Source organism: Bos taurus, chromosome 6 (genome assembly GCF_002263795.3).
Source record: "Bos taurus isolate L1 Dominette 01449 registration number 42190680 breed Hereford chromosome 6, ARS-UCD2.0, whole genome shotgun sequence".
Classification (NCBI taxonomy): Eukaryota; Metazoa; Chordata; class Mammalia; order Artiodactyla; family Bovidae; genus Bos; species Bos taurus.
This window is the reverse complement of record NC_037333.1, coordinates 30861440-30874036: the sequence shown is the minus strand read 5'-3', so window position 1 is coordinate 30874036 and position 12597 is coordinate 30861440. Positions and strand designations below refer to the sequence as shown.

The 12597-nt window shown below is 38.7% G+C and overlaps 1 protein-coding gene across 1 annotated transcript in view; it reads left to right on the top strand.

The window, feature by feature from the left end:
* The window catches only part of GRID2 (glutamate ionotropic receptor delta type subunit 2), a 1601453-nt gene that overhangs the window by 1505105 nt on the left and 83751 nt on the right, over positions 1–12597 (top strand). The window lies entirely within an intron of this gene.

The window sequence follows — 12597 nt, the reverse complement described above, 5'->3', positions numbered from 1 at the left end:
GCCATAATTATGCCACCTGCTGGGCTCTTGCTTACACTGCAGCTGTCTAACCACCTTGTAGGTATGCTGGAGGTCTCATACTGGGCTGGTATTGGCGGAAAAACACAATCCTCTGCTTGCGTCAGCTGAAAAATAATATATATATATATATATTCTCTTTTTCTTTAGTAGCCAAAGATAACCTCCTTTTTAAAAATGTTGAATATATGGGATGATAAGGAGACTACATAGTTAAAGCTTTATATCTAAAACTGTCTCTATGTTGAATCTCTGTAATGATTTTGTATAATGATTTTGTGTAGAAGAACCAGTTTAAATTACTTTCAGCCTTGATGAGAAATGTGAAGAGACTGAAGTACTCTGCACATTGGCTTTTGTACAATTGGCAACTTGGCAAATAGCAGCAACATCCCCCTTCCTATATTTATCATATAGATTACTAACCTGAGATATTAAAGAAAGCAGATATGTCAGGTAATCAGTTTTTTTTTTCATTAAAATTGATAATATAATTTGTATTCTTCAGTGCTTCCCTACATCCAGAAGTCCTTTGTATACTAGAAGCACCCAAAGAATGTAGAAAATCTACTACAGGTTTTTTATTAGGAAGAAAATTATTTTAGTTGCCCCAGTTTGACTGAAAAGATGATATCAAAATGTTAAATACTTTTCCATATCAATGCAAAAACATCACCTGCATGCTAAGTCACTTGAGTTGTGTCCAACTTTTTGTGACCCTTTGGACTGTAGCCCACCAGGCTTCTCTGCCCATGGGATTCTCCAGGCAAGAATACTGGAGTGGGTTGCCATTTCTTTCTCCAGGCAATCTTCCTGACCCAGGGATCTAACCCATGTCTCTTATGTCTCCTGCATTGGCAGCAGGTTCTTTACCACTAGCGCCACCTGGGAAGCCCCAAACATCGCAACTGTTGCCACATCCTGCCTTTGTAAGAACTGTTTCGTTCCAAAATTGTACTTTCATATCTATTTGCTCATTTTTGCATCACCACGGTCCTACATGTTAAGTAACACGTAGCACAAATGTCTCAAAGTCACCTTAATGTTTTCACTAATCCATCATTCCTTAGCAATTGAGCCATTCCACATAATTCTAATGAATACAGACAGATCTTGTCTTGTCCAAATCTTTGAACTGTCTTTTAAAGAAGGCCAACTCATACATGAAACAAGATAAGATATTCAATTAAAACCAGTCCTGGATATTCTAATCCTTCGTTAAGCAATGGTCCACAGGGGTTTCACAGTCAAATACCTTCAAGTTGCAGCAGTTAACAAAACTTAGGAGTACACCATAGAATCCAAGGCTGTTTTTTTATGATCAGACTCCACATTTGCCTAGTTATTATATTGCTTTTAAAATTCTTTGGTTCGTACACATCTCTCAGAATACCCACTAGTGACCCCAGGCCTTCTAGCTGTCCTTGCCCTGACTTTTCCTTGCATCTCCTTTTTCAACACTATATTTTTTTCAAATTCATGGCTTTTGGCTTTATCTTCCATTCTGGACTCCAGAATCGTCCCTTAAATTGTGCAGTATTTGGATTCTACAGTTTTGACATTTTGGCTCTCTCAGACAGAATTTGCAAGTACCCTCTAGCTGCATTCCTATTTTTGCTATTGGGTATTATCCTCTGAGGTACAGAGCCCATCTGTCTTAATTATAGGCATCTGGTGGGTCTGCTCTATGTTCTGACCCCCGGTCCACCACCCATGCTTGTGAGAGAAAGATTAGATCATCCTAACTCTTATTAAAATACATCACTACTTTAAGTATTCATGTTCATTTTCAATTAATTATATTTAAGTGCCAGGCCGTGTTCAAGTGATATATTTTAGCATATAGCAGTCAGGTACAATGGCCTACAGTCTCCATGATCAAACCTTTTTCTTTAAAAGAAAAAAATTAATGGGCAGAAATTTTGCTCTGTTCCAGGCTTCAAATCCTTCTATAATCAATGATCAGTATGAATATACAAGAACTCTTTAACATTTCATTCCCTGTTTTGATTTGAATTTAAACTCTTCCATCATAGATTATCAGTAGAATGTCTGATCATATTTGACCTTTCAGGGTATAAAAGTTAATTTTTTCAGATTCCTCTAAATATTATAAAGCATAATAGATCACCTCACTGTTATTTTTTCTAAATAAGAAGTTTAGTTCCTTTAAAGAAAAATGTCCAAATGATTTCAATGATCTTTGAAGAAATCAATGAATATATTTTCTTTATTGCCAATAGGGGACCTAAAAAACTAGTATGCAATTTCTAAAAATTTTTTCAACCATACACAAGTTGTATCTCCTATATAATTAGATCTTCTATGCTCAAAACTTTATGAGGGTTATGTCAGAGATAATTGGGTGGGTGGAGGGATAAATAAACTTATCTCAATGTATCAGTATGTTTTTATATTAAAAGGGGTCTTTTATTATATAAAATATAATATTAATAAAGTCAAACTGATTTTTGTCTAATTTTTCAACTCTTCTAAACATCTCTCAAATAGCATGGACCTATCCCATGTTGTGTGTGTGTGTGTGTGTGTGTGTGTGTTTTCCTCCTACAAAGTCAAAGTAATAAATTGGTTAGAGAAGGAAATAAAGTCTGGAGTAACATAGAAAAGACCTTGACTGAAATAACTGAAAATATATCATACTATCTAATAGTTTTTTAACAGATGGCCTATCACCTGAATATCATCCAGGGCACAACAGCAATTTATGAATAGTAGTTATTAAGAGTACCTTATACCATAATGATGACTTTTCTGGAAGTATTTTAATAACAAAAGATATCTGGCTCTTGTAATTTTACTGATAACTGAGATGTACTGAGCACTTACTATGTATTAAATACTTTTCTAAGTGCTTATCAGGTAGGAATTTAATTTTCACAGCCATCCTCTGAAATAAGTATTGTTATCATCCACTCATCTTGTGGATAAGGGTAGTGTTAGTACTTATTTCAGTAGGTGGTTCAGTGGATTCAGAGCTCATGTAGCTGTCCACTCTGCTCTACTGTTTTGAGGGAACAGTGAAAGATTTAGGAGGGAAAGGGGATGGGGGCTGGGGAAGTGGCCCGTTTCTCCAACATTGTTTTAAGCATTACTCGCTTACTAAGCTTCTAAAGATTTTATACCTGTTTGTGGATTATATGTTATTTTTCCAAGGTTAAATTGAAAAGTAAAAACAGTATTGTACAAGCAAAAATAATAGCTTATACTTTCCACCCCAAAGCAATTTCCTAACCAGAAGTTAGAAACAGTTTTCATGCATCACTGAAAAATAGCTCCCTTCAACTGAATAATGCTAATGTTTATTATTAGCTCTTAATAGCCTCAGAAGGACAGTATCTTGAAATTTAAGAAGTAATATGAAGTAAGAAGAATGTGAATACGCCAGAGAAGAGTTGCCACATTTCAAAATAAAGTGTTCAGCACCTTGCAGACCATTGTTCCTTAGTATCGACTGCTACTAATGCCAAAGCAGTTTGATAGGCCAGTAGAACTTTTGTCTTTATGTGTGAAAATGGGTCTTGAAAACTATGGCTTTGGACAAGTCAGTTAACTCTCTATGTACCTGATTCACTTAATGCCAAGAAATGTGTTGAGTAAACTAGTGCGTGTAAAAGTATAATGAGAATTTTAAAAACTACTTACTTTAGGAACCAAATGGAACTGAAAATCCATGATCAGTTTCTAGAAATTCCTAAACCATCATATATAAGAAGATAGAATAGCTTTGTTGATTTTTGTGTATATAAAGAAGGTCCTGTGCTGTTGTTAATGATGTTGGAATCTGGGAAATACAAACTCAATGCAGACAGGGCAGTCCAACTCTGCCAGGTTTGAATGGCTTCTGTTCACACACAAGTTGCATTCCCTGCCGTCCCCTTGTTAGGAACAGTACACGTTGTGGAGTTTTATGAGATGGAGCTATGATAACCTAAATTACATTTTTTAACTCTCAAAATAAAATCACTACTAGCTATTTCAGAGGAAAAAAATCTCTAGTTAAAAACTTAAGAAAATGTGATTTAATATGTCTCTCCCATTAGTAAAAACATACATTTCTAACATATTTAAGGTAATAAATTTCTAAAATTTTTAAGATATTACCTTTAAAAAGCTCTCTAGTTCATGTTCTCATCATCGTAACTTCCCCCACCCCTGCTTCTCTTCGACATTTGAGTTTTCTAACATTGCCACATGTGTAAGCCTACTCCAATCTTATGTTCTAACCCTGCTCTGCTCTCAAGTCATATCCACAGAGCATCTGCGTGCTTGAATAATTAATGTGCTTTCATGATATTTGAAGCTTTGTCTATTTAAATAAAACAAAGATATGAGACTAAAAGGAAGTTTTGCTCTTTGACTAAAAATCCTCTGAAGATAAGAAAAGCAAGTTCTTAAATATGATCCTATTAAACTAGGAAGGTAAACTTAGCAAAAATATTTTTATACGATGCTTACCCTAATCACATTGATGCACATGATTCAATTCTTTCTGGGAAACAGATATTTTAACTTATTTTCCCATCAGAATTGGTGTTTTGGTACTTAAGGCATTCTGAATGGTAAGGCAAGATGCTATTTTAGGAGAAAATTTTGATTTTGTTTAAACTACATACAATATCACTGCCTTTTCTCCTAACACCAAAATTTTACAATTGGTAACTCTAGCATTTTTAATATTTATAAATAATAGTTTTGTTTTAGTAGCCTTTACTGAACATGTCAAAATATATGCTTTTGTACTTTTGAATTTCTATGGTGGGAAAATCATTTACTTTATTTGAAAGAAGAATATCTGCAATCTCTCTGTGTTTCTGAAGATTACAATACATAAGATTATTCTAAATTATTATAAAGCTGACAAAATTGTTTTGTATTAACATATTGTGAAATAGATTTTGAATCTACAGGAAATAGCACAAAATAAGTGAGTAGGAGTGGAAAAGACTCTTTTTGAAGAGGTGAATAATCATTTCTGAGAATGGCAAAGCTTTGGGGATTTCTTCCACATTTGTCCAGGCTATTTGCAAACAGAGTAATACTTTATGAATTAATAAACAGACCAAAAAGAGCAAACCGTCTCTCTTGGCATATGAATATAAAGACTTTGCCCAGAAAATAAATTCTCATTCATAGCTTGTATCATGTGAAGAAGAAGAAAACAAATCCTTCAATATCTGGGTGTATGTCAGGTAGTGAACAAAATCTTTGCATCCCTGTTCTGACCACAACCTCAAACCCTTACACATTCTTACTACACCTTTCACTAACCTGTTCTTTGATCTCGCTGCTGCTGCTGCTAAGTCGCTTCAGTCGTGTCCGACTCTGTGCGACCCCATAGACGGCAGCCCACCAGGCTACCCCGTCCCTGGGATTCTCCAGGCAAGAACACTGGAGTGGGTCTTTGATCTTAAGGCTCCATTTTTATCAAAATTCATCAGCTTCCTCTGACTAATTTCTTTCCTTCCAGTTCAGGTGTTGCTCATAGATCTTTTGCCTGATCTATAGAACTGGGAAGGATTTTTATGACGTATCTTCCCCCAAATCTTTGAATCTGCCCACCATAAATCTCATCACATGTTAGTATTACTCTAACAACAGTACTACTGTTAACTGTTGCTCATTTCCAAGGGATTAGAGGTCAGGCTGATCTTGTCCACCGTTGGAGTTCAGTGTCTAGAGAGTAGTAGATGCTTCATAAATGGCATTAGTAAATTGTGATGGTAGTAGCAGTAGTCCAGACTCTCCCTAGGTAGTTTCATCTTAAGGATCACTTATAAAAATAGGCACTCCCAACTCTGCTTATCACCTGTTTTTCTCTGCAGAGTCTTGGGCATTTATATCCAACTGTTAAGGTCACAGACTTCAGAGTCAGGCTGCCTGGGTTTATAGTTTTTACTTTACCACTAACTAGTTCCATCAACCATTGCAATCAATGTACAAATTTGATTCAATCAAGTTGTTACCTTGTGCAAAGTGTCCTTAATTTCTCTATGTTCTCAATTTCTTCATCTCTAAAAAGGGGGAGAAATTTTAAAGAGTTAATATACATAAGGCCTCCCTAGTGGCTCAGTGGTAAAGAATCCACCTACCAATGCAGGAGACGCAGGTTCAGTCCCCGAGTCAGGAAAATCCCCTGGAGAAGGAAAAGGCAACCCACTCCAGTCTTCTTGCCTGGGAAATACCATGGATAGAGGAGCCTGGTGGGCTACAATCTGTGGGGTCACAAAAAGTCGGACACGACTAAGTAACAAAACAACAACAACCAATATACGTAAAGCATTTAAACAGGGCCTGACGTATATTAGTAGTTAATTTTCGATAAATGTTAGTTTTTACATTACTACCCTCACCACTACTGCTGTTGCTGGTATAGTTGTCATTCTGAGGGTGACATTTCCTCAGCTATTCTATCTATGTCTAATACAAAGTATCTAAAACTGAACTCATCACCACAATGTTCTCTGCTTCTAATTCACCTAATTCATCTTAATCACCATCCACCCAGTTATCCAAGCAGATGCTTACAAATCATACTCACCTTCTCTCCCACCACCTGAACTGCTATCCAGTACCATCTAATGAATCCCTAAACCTTTCTCTGTTTCCACTGTTTCCCCATCTATTTCCCATGAAGTGATGGGACCGGATGCCATGATCTTCGTTTTCTGAATGTTGAGCTTTAAGCCAACTTTTTCACTCTCATCTTTCACTTTCATCAAGAGGCTTTTTAGTTCCTCTTCACTTTCTGCCATAAGGGTGGTGTCATCTGCATATCTGAGGTTATTGATATTTCTCCCAGCAATCTTGATTCCGGCTTGTGTTTCTTCCAGTCCAGCATTTCTCATGATGTACTCTGCATAGAAGTTAAATAAGCAGGGAGACAATATACAGCCTTGACGTACTCCTTTTCCTATTTGGAACCAGTCTGCTGTTCCATGTCCAATTCTAACTGTTGCTTCCTGACCTGCATACAGATTTCTCAAGAGGCAGGTCAGGTGGTCTGGTATTCCCATCCCTTTCAGAATTTTCCACAGTTTATTGTGATCCACACAGTCAAAGGCTTTGGCATAGTCAGTAAGGCAGAACTAGATGTTTTTCTGGAACTCTCTTGCTTTTTCCATGATCCAGCAGATGTTGGCAATTTGATCTTTGGTTCCTCTGCCTTTTCTAAAACCAGCTTGAACATCAGGAAGTTCACAGTTCAAGTATTGCTGAAGCCTGGCTTGGAGAATTTTGAATATTACTTTACTAGCATGTGAGATGAATGCAATTGTGTGGTAGTTTGAGCATTCTTTGGCATTGCCTTTCTTTGGGATTGGAATGAAAACTGACCTTTTCCAGTCCTGTGGCCACTGCTGAGTTTTCCAAATTTGCTGGCATATTCCCATCACTTCATGGGAAATGGATGGGGAAACAGTGGAAACAGTGTCAGACTTTGTTTTTCTGGGCTCCAAAATCACTGCAGATGGTGACTGCAGCCATGAAATTAAAAGATGCTTACTCCTTGAAAGGAAAGTTATGACCAACCTAGATAGCATATTCAAAAACAGAGACATTACTTTGCCAACAAAGGTCTGTCTAGTCAAGGCTATGGTTTTTCCTGTGGTCATGTATGGATGTGAGAGTTGGACTGTGAAGAAGGCTGAGCACCGAAGAATTGATGCTTTTGAACTGTGGTGTTGGAGAAGACTCTTGAGAGTCCCTTGGACTGCAAGGAGATCCAACCAGTCCATTCTGAAGGAGATCAGCCCTGGGATTTCTTTGGAAGGAATGATGCTAAAGCTGAAACTCCAGTACTTTGGCCACCTCATGCAAAGAGTTGACTCATTGGAAAAGACTCTGATACTGGGAGGAACTGGGGGCAGGAGGAGAAGGGGATGACAGAGGATGAGATGGCTGGATGGCATCACTGACTCGATGGACGTGAGTCTCAGTGAACTCCGGGAGTTGGTAATGGACAGGGAGGCCTGGCGTGCTGCGATTCTTGGGGTCGCAAAGAGTTGGACACAACTGAGCGACTGAACTGAACTGAAACCCATTTCTTGCTGCCTTATGAACATCTCATACTCACCTCTTCCTTTCTATTCTCATTGCTTTTATCCCAGCCCCATCATTGCCAGGATAGCTTCCTAAACTGTCTACCACTTTCCATCTCCTACTTTGCAGTATACGCATTCTTTCACCAAATGTTCATACTCTATGTCAGGTGCTGCTTTATGGTCTTAATATTATATCGGTAAGTGCTTCCCAGGTGGTGCGGTAGTAAAGAATGTCTGCCAATGCAGGAGACACAAGAGATGCAGGTTCAATCCCTGGAGTAGAAAATGGCAACCCACTCCAGTATTCTTGCCTGAAAAATCGCATGGACAGAAGACTGGCAGGCTACAGTCCATGGGGTCTCAAAGAGTCAAACATGACTCAGTATGCATGCATATTGGTAAACAAACTGACTCTTTGCTCAGTCATGTCCAACTCTTTGCAACCCAGTGGAGTGTAGCCTGCCAGGCTCCTCTGTCCACTGGATTTTTCAGGTGAGAATACTGGGATGGGTTGCCATTTCCTTCTCCAGGTAAAAAGAAACAATTAATTTAAAAAATTCTCACCTTCCTAAACTTATATTTCTATAGGAAGAGACAGTAGATAAATTCCAAAAAGCACAAGTAAGTAAACTATATAAAACATTAGAAGATAAAGTGCTGTTTAAAAAAAAGAAAAAGTAAAAGGTAGGGAGTTATGAAATGGATGGATAATTTGCAATTTTTAAAAGAGTATTCAAGGGAGGTATGCTTGATAAAATAGCAAATGAATGAAGTGTTGAAGGAAGTGGGAGGATGAGCCTTGCAGACATCTAACAGAAAACCATTCTAGACAGGGCTCACCCAGTAAGTTGGGAGTACAGCTGGTGTGCTCAAGATAAAGCAAAGAGACTAGCACAGCTGGAGTGGAGAGAGCAAGGAAGAGAAGTAGAGAAATAGATCAGAGAGGTAATCACAGGCCAGACAGTATGGGGCGTGACCACTGTAAAAACACTGGATTGTACTCTGAGTAAAATGAGGATCCATTGTGGGGTTTTGAGCACAGAGGAGACATGATCTGGCTGCTGCATTGAAAAAAAAGGCTGAAAGTGGAAAGGATAGAGGCTGGGAAAACAATTACAAGGCTATTATAATCTGAATGAAAGATGATGTTATCTTGGACATGGATGGTATCGGTGGAGACAGTGAGAAGTGCTCTGAGTCTGGATGTATTTGAATGTTGATAGCTGATGGCTTGGATGTGGGGTCTGAGAGAGAAAGAGATGTGTGTGATGAGATAAGAGAAAGGATGTCTCTCAAGTGCTGGTCTTCACACATGGAGAATGGAGTGCTATCAGAAGGGCTAGGGAAGAATGCAATAAGACTGGGTTGTGGTGGGGCTAAGAAAGAAAGACCAAGAGCTCAGTTTTGGACATACCAAGTTTAAGATGCCTATTAGACAACCCAATAAAGATATCTTAGGCAGTTGATTAAATAAGCCTGGAGTTCTGGGGAGAGGTCTCAACTAGAAATGTAAATGTGGGAATTATCAGGAAAAGAGATGAGGGCCAAAGACGGAGCTGTGAGGCTCCCTTGTAGTAATAGGTCAGATCTAAAACAGTACAAAGACACCAAGAGGGAACAGCAGGGAAGCAGAAGGAGAGCAAGTGGTGTAGCATCCTCGAAGACTGGTAAAAAAGGAAATTCAAAGAAGGATTGATTTAACGAGTAAGATTTAAAATTGACCCCTGGATTGCTAATGTGGAGGTCATTGTTGCCCTCAACCAGGGAAGTTCTGGAAGAATGGTGAGGATGAAAATCTTAGTCATCTGATTAAAATGAGTTTAAGAGAGAATTAAGTGTAGACTTTTTCAAGTATTTCTTTCATAAAAGGAAAAAATAGGGTGGTACCTGTAAGGAGAATTGGGATCAAGAATACATTTTAAGGGGACTTCCCAGGTGGCACTAGTGGTAAAGAACCCACCTGTCAGTGTAGGAGACTTAAGACATGTGGGTTTGATCCCTGGGTTGGGAAGATCCCCTGGAAGACAGCATGGCAACCCACTCCAGTATTCTTGCCTAGAGAATCCCATGGACAGAGGAGCCTGACAGGCTACAGTCCATAGGGGCATAAAGAGTCAGACATGACTGAAGTGACTTCATGCATGCATACATTTCAAGATGAAAAAATGTTCATATGTATTTATGCTACTGGAAATTGCCGAGGTCCAGCCCCAGCTGATCCAGGGAGTTTGAAGAGGGGACTGCGTCGGCGAGGATCAGGATATAATAGCTTCAATTAGGTATTAATTAGAGATATAAAGAGTAATAGAATAAGGATAGCTCAGCAGGAAAATTCAGTAGATAAAAGAGGCTGAGTAGTTTGGTTTACGTGGGAAACCAATAAAACTTCAAGACAAGAAGCTTGCACCACTTACGTAGGCCGCAGGCGTCCTTCCATTCTCCCGAAGGAGAGGAGACACTGAGGCCTCCCCGGTCAGATCTTAGAAGCCCAGGCAAATAAAGTTACATTCCTATAGGGTGAGGGTGTAGTGGGTTTTAGTTAAGGAAAGAATTTGCTTAGCCTAAGGTCTAACGTGATTTATATCAAAGGTTAATACTTATTTCTTCTATATATTCATTAATGTGTATAAGGGCAGGGGATGTGGAGACTTAGCAGTAAGCATTGGCTCAGCAAATGAAAAACCCTTCACCAATACAATTTCTAATCAGCCCACTATACTTATACTAACAGTTTTCTAACTTCTCTAAAGAACCTGTTTTTAGAAGGTTTAAAGCATCTCATGCCTCTCATGGTTGGGAGGCTGTGAGCAATCACATGTGGCCGGACAAGCCTGTCAGGCAAGCTAGAGAACCTTCAGAGGAGTTTTTAAGTTTGGAACACTCCTGTCCCAGGAATTATTATTAACTGGAGCTCTAAGTTAACACCTTCTCTGAAAGAGGTGGTGGGGGAGAAACCCCCCATAAAGTCAGAGGTGTAGGTGAGAGGACAAAGTAGTAAAGTAGGCAGGCTCTGATTATGGGGGTAGATGCTCGAGAATTTCCAGGTGGACTCCTGAGGCTCGATCCCGCCTTTGCATATGTCGAGCCTCCTTCCTCATGACCTTTGCCATGGGTGGAGGTCCTCCCGCTGGCTCCCCGCAGGAAATGATCTCATTGAGAGGGAAAGACTGATGATGTAGGAGAGAAAAATAACCAGGCAAGGAGAGAAATCGTTGAATGACATTTGATGGAAAGAATGACATGTCCTCAATTGTACGAGAAGAGAAGAAGGGGGATTTATGCAGGTGTAACTGATCTGAATGGCAAAACAATGAAGAAGTCCACTTCTGACAGTTTCTTTTTGTCAATAAAGTGAGTCAGGAGCTAAAGATGAGGGGATAGTCTCATACGTTTGACTATAAAATTGTTGTCTCAGAAATTTTTTAAAATTTGTAAATTTTTTTAAATTGAAAAAAAAAATCTGTTTTTCCTCTTCTCTTTAAAGTCACAATATAGATCCCTAAATTTGACGGTATAGTTCTTCAACTTCTGGTGGAGTAACAATAAGGTTGTGTCAAATTTTCTTTGGCCAAAACATGTATTTCCAGGTTTATGTCTGCAATCCTAACTCCAGCCAGTGGTACTATTATCCTGTATGCTAAACACATCATGCTGCCTTTGGTGCCTCCCCATCTAAGCTCTCACACTGTGCCATCAGCCTGATCTGCCCTCCCAATGCCTTGTCCATCTGGAAGTGCTCTTCTGCTTCCTGCTGCATGTCCTCATTGCTACTTGATATTGCCTAGAATTGATTGATAAGTCTTTATTCCTGGCACTACGAGAGACATTTTACATGTTATCTCATTGAATCTTTATAATAACTTTGAAAGGTAAATTATTTTATCCTAACCTTGCAACACATTTCAGTACACTGATTCAGTAATTCAACATCTTAATACTTTGTGTAAGGAAGTGGAATGCTTTGTTCTTCATAGTGACAGAGGTAGGGTATTAGTTTTCTAGGATTGCCCTACCAAATACTGGTGGCTCAAACAGCAGGAATTTATTTTCTTCCTGTTCTGGAAGCTGAAAGTCCAGGATTAAGGTGTTGGCAGCGGTGGATTCTTTTGACGCCTCTCTTCTTGGCTTCTAGCTGGTTATCTTCTCCCTGTGTCCTCAGCTGGATTTTTTTGTGTGTCCTAACTTAATCTTCTTACAACAATATCAGTCATATTAAGCTAAGGTCCATCTTAATGACCTCATTTTAACTTAAGTACACCTTTAAAGATATTACCTCTAAATACGGTCATGTTCTAAGGTACAGGGGGTTATGACTTCAACATATGAGTTTGGGAGGCACAACTCAGTCCATAAAGGTGATAAGAGCATGAAAATTAGAATACCTTAGTATAGTGTTGTTTTACTGTGGAGTTAGTGTAACAAACTTGGTCATTTATTCCAGCTTGCTGTAAGATCATGAGTCTGTTATTTTAGCCTCAGTATTTTCATCTGTATGATGGATAGAATAATGTTATTGTGG